Source organism: Apaloderma vittatum, unplaced genomic scaffold (genome assembly GCF_000703405.1).
Source record: "Apaloderma vittatum isolate BGI_N311 unplaced genomic scaffold, ASM70340v1 scaffold13350, whole genome shotgun sequence".
NCBI lineage: Eukaryota > Metazoa > Chordata > Aves > Trogoniformes > Trogonidae > Apaloderma > Apaloderma vittatum.
In genome coordinates this window covers 1,264-18,006 of record NW_009693781.1, presented here as the reverse complement: position 1 = coordinate 18,006, position 16,743 = coordinate 1,264, and positions in this window count along the sequence as shown.

Genomic DNA, 16,743 nt, shown 5'->3' with positions numbered 1-16,743 from the left:
AGTTTTGCCTAATGTTTTTGTGAACCCTCCTGTGCTCCAGCTTGTACCCATTGCCCCTTGTCCTGTCACTGGACATCACTGAGAAGAGCCTGGTTCTGTCCTCTTGACACTCCCCCTTGACATATTTATAAACATTAACGAGGTCAGGCCTGAGTCTCCTCCAAGCCAAAGAGACCCAGCTCCTTCAGCCTTTCCTCATAAGGGAGATGTTCCACTCCCTTCAGCATCTCTGTGGCTCTGCGCTGGACTCTCTCAAGCAGTTCCCTGTCTCTCTTGAGCTGAGGGGCCCAGAACTGGACACAATATTCCAGATGTGGCCTCACCAGGGCAGAGTAGAGGGGCAGGGGGAGCTCTCTCCACCTACCAGCTACTCCCCTTCTAATACACCCCAGGATGCCATTGGCCTTCTTGGCCACGAGGGCACATTGCTGGCTCGTGGTCATCCTGCTGTCCACTAGAACCCCCAGGTCCCTTTCTCCTGCACTGCTCTCCAGCAGGTCAGTCTCCAACCTATACTGGCACCTGGGGTTATTCTTTCCCAAGTGCAAAACTCTACACTTGCCCTTGTCAAACTTCATAAGATTTCTCCCTGCCCAGCCTGTCCAGGTCTCTCTGAATGGCAGCACAGCCTGCTGGTGTGTCAGCCACTCCTCCCAGTTTTGCATCGTCAGCAAACTTGCCATGTAATTGACAGTTCTGGAAGCTTTTTTTCATGGGTCAAGATGATTTTTACTGCTGGAGAGTGTGTGTGTGCACAAGGGCAATACCATCTCAACTGTTGCATTAAAGCAGTTGCTATTGCTGGTATGTAATGTATTCGCGCAAATAGAGATAGGTATAGAATATACAGTTAGATTACCTGTGAATTAATAAATTACAGAAATGTCTTCTACATTCCAATTCTTTAATTCTGTAATTGTAAAAAGGATAGAAATTGTAGAAAATAAATTACGTGAAAATACCTTCTGCTGTGGGAGGGACAAAAAAAAACAAAACTAAGAAATATGAAAGGAAGATATTGGTGTGAGCTGCTTATGCAGTGTTGTGTTGCAGTTGCGTTATTTCCTCCAAAGCTTCTTACAGAGCGAGGAAAATACACCTGGCTTTATTATTGAGGAAAATCACTACAGGAAAGACGCCCTGCTCCTCTCATCTTCAAAGAGCTGAATTTGGATACTACTTTTAAGGGAAACAAATTCTGGTGAGTGTGTCCTCCTTAGTCTAATTGTCACAAAACAGTCAGGGTGTAGCTTGCGGTGGTGGGTGGTTCCTCAGAGAGTTACTGGACCAAACAGATGCCAGGATGTGGTGGTGACGAGGGTGACCACAACGCTGTGAGGTTCACCTTGTTGGAATAGCCCCGCGGGACGGTCATGCGGGTGTGCGTGCCTACGCTAAACCTAAGCTGCTGTGTTTACATTTGCCACAAAGGCCTCTCCTTTTCACGGGGGGCTCGAGGGAGAAAAATGCTCTTATTTCCTTAGTGTGTGGTTGTAGTAGCCACACTGGATGCCAGGGGAGCACATTCAGAGATGCTAGAGTCAGTAGCTGACAGCACACAGCTCAGGACTGCAAGCAAGCAAGTTTTTCACACTTGGAAAGCTGTTAGGGTGGGTGGGATCCAGCCTTCACTCTGTAGCTGTCAAGTATCATTTCAGACACGGCAGGGTACCCACTCAGCCTAAAGCTGCTGCTACGGAGGAGCACATGTCTAGATGGATATTTTACGTCTGCCAGCCCCATGCAGGTGTCTCAGATACTCTGCAACACCTCGGAAGAGTTCAATGAGTCCCACCTGTTTTCACCAGGGACTGTCAATTGTAGCGATGGTTTTGATGGATTTTAAAATGCCATCATGTGCGAGAAATTGCAAAATCGTGAGATTGGCTTAAATGGTCTGATAGCGACAAACCCCGTTCTTCTCTGTAGGTATATGGAGTAGAGTCAGCTTGCATATTTAAGCTTTTTCCTTTCCTACTTTGATGCCTAGAAATGTTTTTCATGTCAGCTAACATGTTAATGTGCTCATGGAGGTGAAGTTAAAGAACAGCTCATAAAATTCTTGAGAAAGTCATGAAAACTGACAACACAAATTTTACAGATTTGGTGTATTCAAGATGTTCTTATATCTTAACATGTTATAGGGAGGAATGAAGAAATATGGTAACCCTTTGGCATGTAATATAATTTCTTCAGGCTTTGTTTTTTGCATGGGATTCATTCAAGGTCAGGTTGGATGCAGCTCTGACCTGCCTGATAGAGTTGAATATGTCCTTGCTCACTGCATGAGGGTTGGAGTAGATGACCTTTAAAGGTCCTTTCCAAACCAAATGACTCTATGATTCTGATCCCATACAGAGATCCTATAAGGCAAATTAAACTGAATTGCATTAAATTGTCAGCCAGTTCCGCGCTTCCTTACTTGGAGCCACTCTGTTCGCCAGATGTAGCACAGTATTTACATGGATTGCTTAAACAGTGGCAATAGTTTCCGTCTGAGCATCCTTTTCTGCGTGCAGGCAGAACAGAGGTACACCCCACAAAATTCAGGCTTTTGCATTCAGCCCAAGGCTTCCTGCATAAGTAAATGGAGGGAAAACAACTGAGGCTTTGCCAGAAAGCAACAACGTTCAACCTCTAGGCAAGATTGGCTCTTCTGGAGCCTTCCCAGTCCGGCAGCCTACAGAGCTGCCTCGGGTGACTAATCCTCTGCCAAGCTGGGGTACATGGCAAAGTGCCATGTGTCCTCGTTCCTGCCCCAGAGGGACAGATCCTTCTTGTTCTAGCTTTCACCTGAGCTGCTCTTCTGAGCAGACACAAACCATGAGAACCTCGTGCTGCCTGCCAGCTTCTGTGCCTTTATTTTTGTCGGAGGCTGGTTGTTTTTTTAAAGCATCTTGTTCCTCTTTTCTTCCCTTCTTTCCAGAAACGGCATAGGCTTTTTTACTGTCACGTGGTTGAGGAGTATGTTTTGATCCTTGCACCATAGCAGAGCTGGAATGGGGCATTTAGGCCAATTAGTTGCAATGAATTGATTTCTCTTGCCAGCACAGATTGAGCATGTTGCCTGAAAGGCAAGGAGATGATTTGTAAGTAAGTGATCTGTTCTGTGGTAATCAAATACCTTTCCCTGCTGCTAAACATGCACATTAATGCAAATCCTTTACTGCTTAGAGAAACTTAGGGGGAAAATATCCACTTGCAACTTATGAGAAGTATTAGTCAATCCTGTTTGAACCTATGGGCAGAGGCTTTTATCTTCACCCACTTGATTCTGCTGGCCTTCCTTAGACCTCCTGGATCCAAATCAAGAGCCATGCAGCTCTTGACCATGCAGAGAAGTTCTTGCAAGCTTACGATAGCCTGTGTGAGAGTCACTTCCAGTAGGACTTGACCAGATGGTCTTCATTTTTGTAACTGAAGTAAGTGGGAAACCAAAACAGTCTGAGCATTTAAAGCATCCTTTAGTTATGGCTTTGTGTGGAAGGTAGAATGGTCTAAACCTTCCCGGAGAGGATCCAGCTTTCATGCAGGCAGTGCCTCGCCTGCTCCATACAATATTTTAAGGTCAGAGAGAAGATGAAGAGGGTGGGCTACAATCCGGGCTTACTGCAAACAAACCCACTTCAGCAGCAGAAGCAGCTCTCTGTGTACAGTTGCTGGGCCAGTGGAATTTGCCAATCTCTCACAGTGGATATTGTCCACAGGAAAGATTTTGATAAGAGCTGATGGAAATCCAATGGGAAGCAGAAGGTGTAGAGCAGCGAGGGGACATCATATGGTGAGGAGCCTGTAGGGATTCCCTTTTGAGTGGAAACTAAGTGCAACATAATTACTCTCTTATTTGCCTCTCACCTCTGTCTACAGTGGAAGTTCACTCTGAAAGATGTTTCACCCCTTCTTGGTGGAAAGTACTTTTTGTTAGACATGGCATTTGGGAGCTTTATGTCCTTTCTTGTTTGTTTCCTCTCCCTTTGTTTTAATTTTAGCCATAATGCAGATAATACTCTGTGGTACAAAACCAGCCTTCAGTCTTGGGTGATTGCAACAGATACGTTCCTCTTCAGGCGTAATTATCAGAGGAACTGCTTTCAAATCCAAGTTTCCTCTGCAACATAATTATTCCTGTTTAAACAAAGGATTTTGACAGGGCTGCTCAGCAGCACCTCTCTACACAAAGTGAGGATTATTTCCTCTTGACACAGTTTTCTTTCTGCTCTTCTAAGAACATGACTCCGTTAGAACCAAACATTAGTCCATCAAAGTGCCTAAAATCAGTGATCATTTTATATTCAATTGAATCCTTACTTTTTAAAAAAAATCACAGTGAAACTGCTCTATTTTACGTCCTCTTATTGTTACTATTATTACCTCAAGAATACTGCAGAGAGAAACAGCTGCCAATCCTTTATTTTTTAGCTTCTTTCTGAGACATAGCTCGATATGGTTTCATGCTCCAGGAGTCCACCCACTTGAGCCAATTTGCAAAAGATAAAGAAAATGACCCTGATAAGATGTGGTATTTATAGAACTTGGATTTAGTTTGCTCAGCGATAGGAAACAGATTCCATTGTGAATTTTTTAGCTAGAAACGTGTGCTGCAGCATCGTGGTGTCAGGAGCTTCTGTTAATGGGGCTGATGCCCATTGATCCACCTGGAGTTTGCGGTGGGGCTCCTGTAGCAGACAGATGTGTGAGTTTTGCCTTAAACATTTCTTGTCATTTTTATAAATCCTCCTCTGGGTGAAAAATCAGTTTCTGGTCCTGTGTAGCAAAGTGATGGAATGTTGTAGAGGGGCGATCTGATAAGGCTATACTTTGAACAATACTGTTGAGATTAGGTTATTCTTGCCGAAGCAGGATGGCCTTATCTTGCAGCCCATTTCCCAAGGAGATGGGACATTCACGCATGCTAAACATTAAAACTTTCACTCAGTTGGTTAGAGCATGGTGCTGATAACACCAAGGTCGTGGGGTTGATCCTCGTTCAGTCCCCCTGTGTTGCCTGATCTAGTTGAGAGGCGTCCCTGCCCTGTCCTACAAATCCCAGAGGTCATCTCCTCAGGTCACATAAACCGCTGCAGCTTTAAGATACTGGAGTTTATGCCAATTTATAGCAGCTGAGACTCTGGCTGAAGGTTTTCAAGAACATGGAATATAGTGCAGCTGAAACTGCTCTTGCTCTTTAATTTCCTTTACGTGTTGTTAAATAAATGTTTCTTCCTCTAATCAAACGCCTCTGTGTAACAATATGTCAGAGACAATCCATTTCTTAGACTCTAGCTAAAGTACCAAAATAAACAAAGAAGTGCAAAGAGTTGTAAATAGTCCATTTAACCAAAACACACTGCTTTGTCTTTTCTTTGTAAATAGGTGGTTGGGAGTTTTTTTTTGCGGATGTGAGCATCTTAACTATATTATTGTCATTTTAATCTGGATAGCTGTCTAATTTAGAACATGAGAAAATATTATTTCCTGCTCTAACAGGCAAGAATTAACCACTCTAAAAAATGCTTGATCATGACCAGGTTTAAATAAAACTCAGTGGGGTTTCAGCCTGTTTACATACGCACTCAGGGAAAAAATGCGCTTACATGTATCCACACACAGGTACTTAGATAATATATACAAATTGAACTATCACTTCTTAAAACACAACACCGATTTTTTTTTCCAGCACACTTTTAATATTTTCAAAGCTTTGATTGTAAGAGTATTTTATGAAAAGCTAGTCCTTGCCTAGATATGTGGTGGCTAACTTGTATGATTAAGAAAACATTTTGGGGCCAAAGTGACCAGTAACTTTTGCTGCTCCTACCTCCCTCCGTGTAACAAGAAATATAAAGTTACCCAATAGAAATGTTTTTTCTCTAAAAGAGACAAAGGGCACGCCAACACAGTAGTTGCACATACAACCACAGCTAACGTATATATGTACCTGCCTCACCTTCACATGAGATGGAGCTTCAGTACTCACTGAGTATAGCCCTGTGAGGAGCAAGGGGGGACACATTAATCCCCGCTCTGGGGGCACGCACATGCCAGGCTGCATTGCCACAGTGCAGTCAGCCCTGACAGGAACTGCAGCCATGCCTACACGTATCGGTGTAGTGCTGTTCTGCTGGGTATATCACGTAGCACATTTGTTTGTGGCTGATCTGGAGCTACTATTGGTTTGGTTTCTTCTCATCCCACGTTAAGCTGCAGCTATTTCTTCTTGTAAAGAATTATCCCAAAGACCTAAATGGTTATTTTCTGGTTTTTGTTCCAATCAACTTTTAAATTACTTCAGGGACACAAATTCCCTGCTGCATGGCATTAGAGACTGTAGCTGAAAAGCTATATAGGCTAACGTTTTTCAAACACCTGAATGACTCCTGAACCACTTTCACAGGTGATTTAGGCACTGAAAGCCAAGAGCCACAGGGTAGTACTGCAGGAGACCGCTCCATACCAGAGCTGCGTGGAAAGAAACGTTCCTTACCCTGTGCTCTGCCAGCTCAAATTTGCATTGATTTACCAACAGCTTCCATCCAACAAGCAGACCTCATTTGCTCCATGCTACATGTGTGAGGTCTCTCTGGAATACCACTTGCCTCCCTGGATACTTAGGTGCTCTTCAAGTGATCTGCCACCTGCATATTATCTGATGCCTTTCCAGCTGAAACCACTGAGAATGGCCCGTTAAAACATTTTAACTTAAAGGAACTACTGACATAAAGCAATGGATCAGCTGAACAGCCTCCAGCAGATGCTCCCTGCAGACTTATCCCTGCCTTCAGATGTCCTTGTGTCCTATCAAAGTGAGGAGCGCTGGTGAGCACCTGGATCAGCAAGAAGCCCGACCAAAGAGCATCGTGCCCACGTGACACTGGACCTCCACAAACCCCTTTTCTCCCTTACTGGCACAAGCACCACTGTGTGACTCTAGGCCCCGAAGCAGCAGATTTACAGCGAGTCCAGGGGTCTGAAAAATGTGGTCCCAGGTCTTCAGACTCTGGGTGGGTCTTCCACAGTGCTCCCAGGGTCTCTGCGACCTCTGTGTATTTACACTGGAGCCTTGCGTCTTTATCTAGAGACAGTGGTAAACACAATTACGGACTTAGGAAACAAAACTCAGTACAAGGAAGTTATATGATGACACATATTATTTGGGCTTTTTTATTAAACAATTAGATTTTACTAACAGCTGCCTGGATGGGATGTGACTCTTGAGGTGAATTGTATGTTCCACTCCTTGAAAAACTTGAACCATCACAATTTTTTACATTGGGGGCATGATCAGGGGTGCAGCCCTATCTAAACAAATAGCAAGTTTTTGCAAATATGAGCTTCTTAGGGAAAAAAAACCAAACGAACCACTACCTAGAGAATTAGATGGAGCAGTGAAAATTATACTAGTAGTGAAAATTATACTAGTAATTATTATTTCAAGTTTAGTGAGCATTTATGTGCTATCTATGCTTAGCTGGCTCAGGTGTCTGCACTCTGCACTGCCATCATTTTTCTGGTCATAGAGCACTTACCTCTGAGCTGTACCTGATCCACACTGCTGCTGAACTTGCTAAAATCTCATTTCTTATGTAATAACAATAAAGATAATAAATACTGTGGCTCAGGGAACAATCCAGCAACCAGTCACTTATTGGTGTATTACATCTGTTAGAACAGATGACACTTACTAGATTTGAGGATGATACAAAGCTGGGAAGGACTTGTAACTGTGCTGGAGGGTAAAATTAGAGTTAAAAAGCATTTTGACAAATTTGGGAAAAAATGGTACTGCACTTAGACCAAAGGGAAATGGTACTGCATGTAGACCAAGGGGAAAAATCTGATTAAGGTTCCTACAAGTCAGTTGAAAAAGGGACACACAGCTTCACAACCTGAGTGACCTGGACAAAGCGTAACAGGGTTAAACTACAGAATCACAGAATTGTTGAGGCTATAAAAGACCTCTGAGATCATCAAGTCCAGCCTATGACTCAACACAACAGTCAGACCATGGCACTAAGTGCCACATCCAGCCTCTCCTTAAACACCTCCAGGGACGGTGACTCCACCACTTCCCTGGGCAGTGCATCCCAGTGCCTGAGCACCCTCTCCATGAGGAAGGGCTTCCTGAGATCCAACCTAAACCTCCTCTGATGCAGTTTCAGGCCGTGCCCTCTTGTCCTGTCACCAGTTGCCCGGGAGAAAATTTTTTTTTCACCCTCCCTTCAGGCAGTTGTAGAGAGTGATCAGGTCCCCCCTGAGTCTCCTCTTCTCCAGGCTAAACACCCCCAGCTCCCTCAGCCTCTCCTCACAGGACTTTCCCTCCAGTCCCTTCCCCAGCCTCGTTGCTCTCCTCTGGACCCGCTCCAGCCCCTCAGTGTCTTTCTTGCAGTGAGGGGCCCAGCCCTGCACACGGGGCTCGAGGTGAGGCCTCACCAGTGCTGAGCACAGGGGGAGAATCACATCCCTGCTCCTGCTGGCCACACTGCTCCTCATACAGGCCAGGATGCCATTGGGAGATTCGCGTTGAACCTCGAGTGGACACAGTGCAGACAGCAATGCATGGGAGGGGGTTGCTTAGGGCTGTTGTGGCACCCTCACCACATGAGGTCTTCAGGAAGTGACTGTACAGATGTTCATCAGAACTGACCTTAATCCACTCAAACTTCCTCACAGGAGAACATGACTTGTGCAACCCCTTGAGATCCACTCATCAGTTTATTTTTTTTTTCTATGGCTCTAAAAAATTTCCAGCATGTTTCAGTTGTAGCTGCTCATGGCAGTGATCTTGACATTTCCAAGTAAGATACTTCAGTGCTTTCCCTCTGCAGGGACCCCCTCTGAAGGGGGTTACTTTCACTCTTCATGGGTAACTTCAGAAATTGAGAGCTACACCAACCTGTGAATGCTCATAGGGCTGTGCTATCAGGATGTGATACAGCCCAAGAATTTGCAAAAGCTGAACTTCTAATCATAGGGGTTTTTGCACCAAGAGGTAGAAAGTACCAGTCACAGAAATGCAAACACAATTGGAAACCAGAATAGAGCTGATTTCCTTCCTGTAACTCCCCGAACTGCAACAATAGCCCCACAGGGAGTGACTGAAAAAGGAGGAGCAAGGGGGTGTTGGAGCCCAAAGCCTCTGTGCAAACTGGATGGGAGACCACTGGGGTATGATACAGGGAGTAGCTATGGGGGAGTAGGAATTCAGTCATCTAGTTTCCCTGTCTGAGCTAACATACCATGAAAGTGTGGCCTTGGGGAAGAGGAGTCATGAGGACAATACATTAAAAAGAGAAGGAAGCCAACAAGAAGCCACATGAGGAAGAGAAGTCTGCAGTAAGCGTAGAACCAAGAATTATGACACAATGAAAAAAAAAAGACCAAGAGATAACCCCTTTGCTGCACTGCTGCTTCAAAGTCTTTTCTTAAGTAAGTACAAAATGTTACGTACTTTTTCTCCCCTTTGCTGAGTAACTGGAAAAAGAGATCCAAGTGTGAGAAAAACATTGACTTGGAAGATAACAGGACAATCAGAAAGAAGAAAAAACTAGCAGACACCAACTGCCTTGAGAAGACTGTCACGGAGCAGTTCTGGCAGATTCATCAGTCATCTAATACACCCACTATGTTCATCCGAAACCCGTGAGGAAATCTTGTTGGAATCTGCCCCAGAAAAGCTATCCTGATAAAGTTCAGCTCTGTGCAGTGGGACCACATCTATATGAAAGCACCTGAGCAATTCTGGAAAATCTAATTTATAGAGCTGTTTGGTGTGCTCTGAGTTGCTCCCAAAGTATTTTGCAAGAACCTACCTGTAATTCTATAAGCCCTCACTGAAGTCCCAAGAGGAAATGCAAAGAGAGGCTGGAGCTAATTCTTTGTATCATTTCCTTCAAGCAAATGAGCTGTGGTTCTGCTTTAAAGCAATGTGTATATACCTTGCACTTGTAGGATAGGCCTACTACTGAAAATTTGCTCGAAAGCAGTAGTCACAGGATTGCGTTCATGTACAGCATTGAAGACCTAAAGAAGAATATGAGAGCTTTGTATACCTCACAGATTCAGTTCCTTTTTGGTTTTCCCTTGCATGAATCTCTTCTCCAAGCTCAGAATGATTATTAAGTTATTTTTACTCCATTATCATTGCCGCCAAAACTTCTGATTTGATCACAAATTTAGGATATTGGGTCTTCCTAAAGTACCAGCTTCTGGAATCAAGAACGTGAGACTCCTGGCTTCTGTTAAAAAAAGCCAAACATTTAAAGTATGAGAAAGGAGCAAAAAGAATCAACAATATCTAAACACTAAAAGGCAAACCCAGTAGTCAGTGTTGGGATGCAAGCCCTCATGATTTTCAGGCCTTTAACGTTTGTCTTTGAAGGCCAGTGGTTAACAACTCCTATGCAGATAAAGATCATATACAAAACTCAATGTTCTGAAGCTTTTAACTAAAGGTTGAAACTTCCTGTTCTGCTAATTAAAGGTTGGGCTCAACAAACTCCCAGAAGTGGGAACTCCAGAAGACGACCTTCAGGTAGAAAGAGACAAGTTACTCTACAGGTGAGACCTGCCTCCCCACACACATATCCCCAAATCACCTCCCATCTACATCTGCGCATTCACCGAGGGAGGCAGAAAGAGAGCGCAGGCCTGTGTCCAAGCGGGACACGCTCGCCCGGGTATTTGTATACAGAGACAGGGTCAGCGTTTGCTGCCAAACAGGCTGCTGAGCCTTTCTTGGGAAATTTCATACCCACCCAGGCAGTGGCCAGGCCCCTTCAAATCTAAGTCTTCATGGTCTGCCTTTAAAATCTGCCTCTCTTCAGGGACCTCTCAGGGGTCTTTCGCTGTTTAATCCGCAGAGCAACCGACTCCGCTGCCTGGAACAGATGGTGTAAACCCAAACCTCCAGGACAAATGCATCTATTCAGACACGCATCAAAATGACCTACTGTTTTAGGACACTTAATTCAACTGGACTAATCTAAGTTACAATATGACTACACGAGATGAAGGTTAAATGCTTCCCCTTTCAAGAAAATGTGTATATATAAAAAATAAATACATGAAAAGTGTATTTAAAATCTTATTTTAATTCACAGTGTAACTTACAGCAATTAAGGCATCTTATGATTTAATTCAGTTTTGAATATTTTGCTCAAAATAACCATGTAAAAAGAAAATATCATTGTAACTATAATATTAAATTTTTATTAACGCCTATGAAATTTAATGCTTGTGAAAAACAAGACCCTGATGCTTATATTCAGGTTATTAAAAAGGAGTTAAACTTCTTTCCTTGAAGTTTGACTCAGAAAAAAAAAAATGGCTATGTGACGTGACAGATATCGCAAGACTTTTGTACCTTAATAAAAACAGACTATCATTATCTTCACTTTAAGTCTTGCGATTGACTTATTTTTGAACATCATAAGGAGAAAGAAAGAGTCAAATGGAATAATAAATTAGCTGTTTTTAGTTTATTTTACTGTGGTTTTTTATATCCTGAAACTAACTTATCCTGTTTTGAATCTACATCTGAACAACAGCTATTTAACTTAACTTTATTGGCAGATGGGTATTTCTTACAAAATAGATATGCAATGGAAGCTTTTCATTAAAATTAATAATATCACCAAGGTTTCCTGTTTGCTTTTATGGGAAGCAAAGGAAACTTTGTTGTGAAATGCCGTAACACATCAGCAGAAGTCCACCAAAACTCCACTAAAAAAATAAAAATAAGGTTACAAGCTAAATCACGGATTTTTCCTTTCGATTTCTTGGTGCTTTGGGGAATGGTTTAATCAAATGTTTACTCTTAATAAGAAGATGGGCCAGGAGCAATTACTCTTTTTAAATTTAACCACTATCTTCAGTTAAACTTGACAACCTTATCATGTGACAGGGTGGCTATCTGACTGCATAAAGTAGTTACAAACTCATCCCTACCCCTTGACAAGTGATCTCCTTCCTTTGAATGATTAATAATTTGCAATGTAGGAAAGAACATTAATGATAACAACAGAAAGCTGTCCTGATCTGCAGAGCTACCAAACTGGCCATCTTCTGAAATAAACCCATGAGGCTGAAGTCTTAATGCTCCTTTCTGGTTAGAAAATTAAATTATGACCGAGAGAAGACTTTGGTCTGCCTCATCTTATTGTTTCCATCTCTTTCAAATTGCAAAAAAAGCACCAAAAAAACCCCCAAACCCTGGGGACTGGAGCACACAATTGAAGGTGGCAGGTACAGCAATTTAATGAGTATCTATTGGTGGAGCCACAGTAATTGTGTTCACACTTGTCCTCTCTACTTGTAAGGTAAAACACATTAATTGAATCTTGTTCTGCTGGAATGCAATCTAGTTTGTTTTCCTTCACAACACAAACCAGTCTCTTGGGAAGCAGTAGGTGGGGATTTAAACCGTTTCAAGCTGAGGATGGCGTCAACTCTGTTCCTCTTTCATGGCTGAGGCCCTGGCAGCTAGCAATTATAAAACAATTTGCATTTCTAGTCTGGATTCACGTTCTACAAATTCAGTAGGCTGAAACGGGCTGGCACAGGTGTAAGAGGGTGTGGGTTTGGGCAGTGTGAGGGAGCTAACAGAGCAAGCAGGGCAGGGTCCGCTTACACCCCTACAGAGTCGCAGAAAGTGCAGAAGACCATTTTAGATGTCGGTTCCCTGACTCTAAAAGTGCTTAAATGAAGGCTATAAGCAATTCAAACTGAGGAGAAAATAGCTGCCCACATGACAATTGCAATCAGCAGGTTTTAAGACCTTCCCAACCAGTGTGCTTGACTGCTGGGAATCCAAGTGCTGAAGTCTCAGTTTTGCCAAGAACTTCCTAAAGCTTACCTCAGCTTTGTGAATCGTCTTGCCCAAACCAGGTACCAGAACCAAAGCACGGCAACGCTGATACCGTCACGCTTGTGACGCTTGGGGGATCAGGTGAGCTCCAGCCCCTGTGCACCCTAGTTTACCAGCTTAGGGCGCTAAGCCTGGGATGGCACACAGGCAACACCCTGCGCTTAGTGTTAACCGCAATCAATGCAGACACTGATTACTACGTTCATCACTGCAAATTTTGCCTCTGATCTTGCAGTGAGGTCTATGGAGTGCCATTATCTCATCTTTGCGCAGAGCACCTCTGAGTTTAGGGAAGCTTAAAACAGACAGAAAAGTCATCTTGGTCATAGCCCACACTAGGCTTCACCACTACAAATCAAAAGCACGCCCATCATACCTTCAAAAACAAGCACTGACATTTCTTTAAGTACAAAACAAAAACCCTAGCAAACCCAAACTGGCCTGCAAGCAGTAAAGTTAATGAAACCTAGCTTCTGTAACATGCTCTTCTAGCACAGTTAACTTAAATCCCACTCCACGCCCTCCACCAGGCTGGAGGTGGCACTCACTGTCATCACTTGAGCCCTTGGGCAATCGATCAGAGCTGCCACCCGACCGATGCCAAACAGGACAGAGGTCCAGCCTCCTTTCCAAGTGCGTTCAGATCGTCCTGCTCTCCGCTAAAAAGCTGCTGTTTTCATGACCAAAGATGTCAACTACAATTTTGCAGCCAGTAAGAAAAAGGGACAATATTACAGCTGGGATGAAAGGGAAATCAATAGTATGATCACCTGGCAACGCTAAGGATAGGGTAAAGCCAACCACCTTTCACTCCAGCTAGTTGCACCCAAATTTGATAACTACTTTATGGAGAGTTCTAATAAGATAACTAGTTGAGCAAGAAGTATTAAAGACTAAACATAATCTCAATCCTTAACACTGGCTACACTTCCTAAAATACTGTATTGACACTTGGCTACGAGCAATCTATGTGACGGTAGAACTGCACTTACAGCCTGGGTGTAAAAATACCACAGTAAGCAAAGACAGGAAATCACTATTTTTCTACAAACGTGCACTTAAAAGAGCTCTTGACCATGGAAAATAAATATACACTGGAATAGTTTATAGAGGAGACAGGCTCTATTTCACATGTTCTCTCGTGCTTCAGTGCCAGGAGACTGTCATCAGCTCTCACATAGAGAGGGCTATGGATTTCCCCATTCTTCACTTCGCTCGTTTACATTTTGCCATCAATATTGTTACTATTGAAAAATGAGCAAACTCTGGTTTTAGGATGAAAATAGATGACAGAGGCCATGTTCCTCTTTCATATACACACCCTAACGTGTCAGAGGCTACCACAGCTAGTGAAAAACTTCCGAAACAGTATGTTGGTTCTTGCATAAGATAAAAATTCAGTATTTATTGAAAAACTCCAGCCTGTCATAAAACATCATGGTTAGCCGCAGGCTGTCGAAGTCTGAAATACGACAGTTTGATATAAGACATAAAAAAACCACTTGAGAGGTGAGCAATAAAACCGAAGTTTCTAAATCCTAGGAAGCCAGCAAAAATCCAGGTGTACAGCACAGAGGGTCCAGATGACTCTCGAGGCTCCCATGAGAAGCTGCACAGGAAGGCACGCTGGGAAAGCGTGCTGTGGCCTGGCATGATGCCTTGGCCAGATCAATCTGTTGCGGCAGTGCCATGGGTTTGAGTCTGGCAGGGGTTTAGATAGTGAGGGGGAAGGCTGTGGGGGCCGACTCTTGCAAAACTTCTAGAGCCTCCCCCAGCCCCAAGTGAAAGTCAGACCTGCCTTTGGCCAAGGCCAGGCCCAGAGGGTAAACTTGTTGGACCACTCCTCTCTGTCTCTTTTGGTTTCTTCATGCTGTGGAGTTTTTTCTGTTGAGAGGAGGGGGAGATGAGGGGAAAGCAAAGGAACGTGGTTGGTGAGGAGGGGAGGAGAAAGGTACCAGAGCAGAGCATTTCCCTGGAGTCTGGCGGTGAACGAGATGGCAGAGGGGATTGCCCACCAACTGAGGAGACGAGCAGAGGTGAGAACAGTGGTAGGCAGAGAACCCCAATGCCAGGGAGGAGAAAGACCATGCAGGAGCAGATGAAACACCTGAAGTGACCCATGACTCCAAGGTCAGTTCCACACTAGTGGGAAGGACTCGGAGGGAGAGGCTTGCCTCCCATGAGGTGGACAACACGAAGCAGCAGGGGAAGACTTCCCAAGAAGGAAGGACTGCCATGGGCAGTAATGGCCAGACACATGGCACTCCTCATCCCCTGCCCCTCTTCTGCTGCTGAGGAGGAGGAGGTAGCTGGGAAGATGGGAGGAGTGGAGTGTATTTAAGATTGGGTTGTGTTTATTTATGTGTTCCTTCCACTACCTTACTCTGAGCTAGGCGGTAAATGGTGGCGGTAAACTAAATCTATGTTTTCTCCCCAAGTCTGCTCTGGTTTTTGCCCATGACCAGAAGTGGTGAATGAACCCTCCCCGTTTTAATCTCAATCCTTGAGGCTTTTTCAGTAGAATTTGCTCCCTTCCCACCTCTAAAGGGACAGGGGTGAGGGGAGGAGCAAGGGAGTGGTCGCATTGATCTTTGTTGCCAGCGTGGGCAGCCAGCTCCAACCACAGGAAGGTAGGAAGCTTTTCTTCCCTCAAAATTTGCTCTTACCTCCCCCACACACTTTAGTAAAGAACAGCAAGTGTAAGCAATGTACATAAAAGACTGGTAGTTCCTAAGTAGTCCCATGTTCTCCACCTCACTAAAAATAATTCCACGTAACTTATGCCATATTTGTGCTGACCCTCCAACACTTCCTAGCTGAACTTTCAACGTTGTTGTTCTCCTCAGATGAATCAAAATCAATCAAGGGTGAAGGCTAGAAGAAACAGGGCAATGGTAAGCTGTTCAGCTTCATAAGAGAACTGGGTTGAAAACAGTAATCCATTCAAGGCATCCAGCATCTCCCCCAGTGGACCATCCTGCCTTTTCTTTTCCATGCCCCACGTGATATATACTACCCTTCTACTTCTTTTTTGTACATGTAATTATTAAGTGAAAAAACACTTTGCTGCTCATCAAACTCGGTAATCTATGAAACGGAACACCTGATGTAAACATTTCCAGCGGGGGCACTCCTGTTACCTCTTCCTGAACTGCTGCCTTCTCACACTCATCATCACAAACCAGCAGCTGACAGCTTCTTTCTGGAAAGCAGAACATTAGGAGATTGTTCTAGTCTTGGGGTGAGTAAGAAGGGAGGCCCAAATCTCGTCCTTTCAGCACAGACCACTTAAATTCACTTTGTATGACTGCACACCATCTTCCTGTTCTGAAGCACAACACATTTTAAAGCCTGTTAGACATGTTCTTAACAGAAGGCGAAACCGTCAGTCCTCCGAGATAGCTCTTAGTTTTCTATCTTTATTATAATCAGGTTAGATCCATGCTCTTCTGTCAATATCATTCATTAGCTTAAATGCCTACTCGTTTGAGCTTGACTCTACCCTGCCTTGTTCGTTACTCATAACACTCCTCCACATTCGCTTTTCCTAGGTTAACCAGATAAATATTCCTACTGAACTCTTGTAGACAAGCTTCTTTTCTAGTAACCCTGCTGACTGTATTTTTGTACAAGTTCCTCTTTCCTGGACAGGGTTTGTCACAACTGGATACAGCAATGTCTCACTAGTCATGCAGAAGCTTGGCTGTGTACACGCCACAGTCACATTTGCATTTTTTTCACAACTGTGTTAAACTGGCAGCTTCCTGTCATCATTGACTAATAAACCCAGGTATTTTCCCATTACTCTCCTGAAGCGTTCCCGGATTTATATTGCAAATACACATTAATCCATACATGCAATATCTTGCATTTTGTGC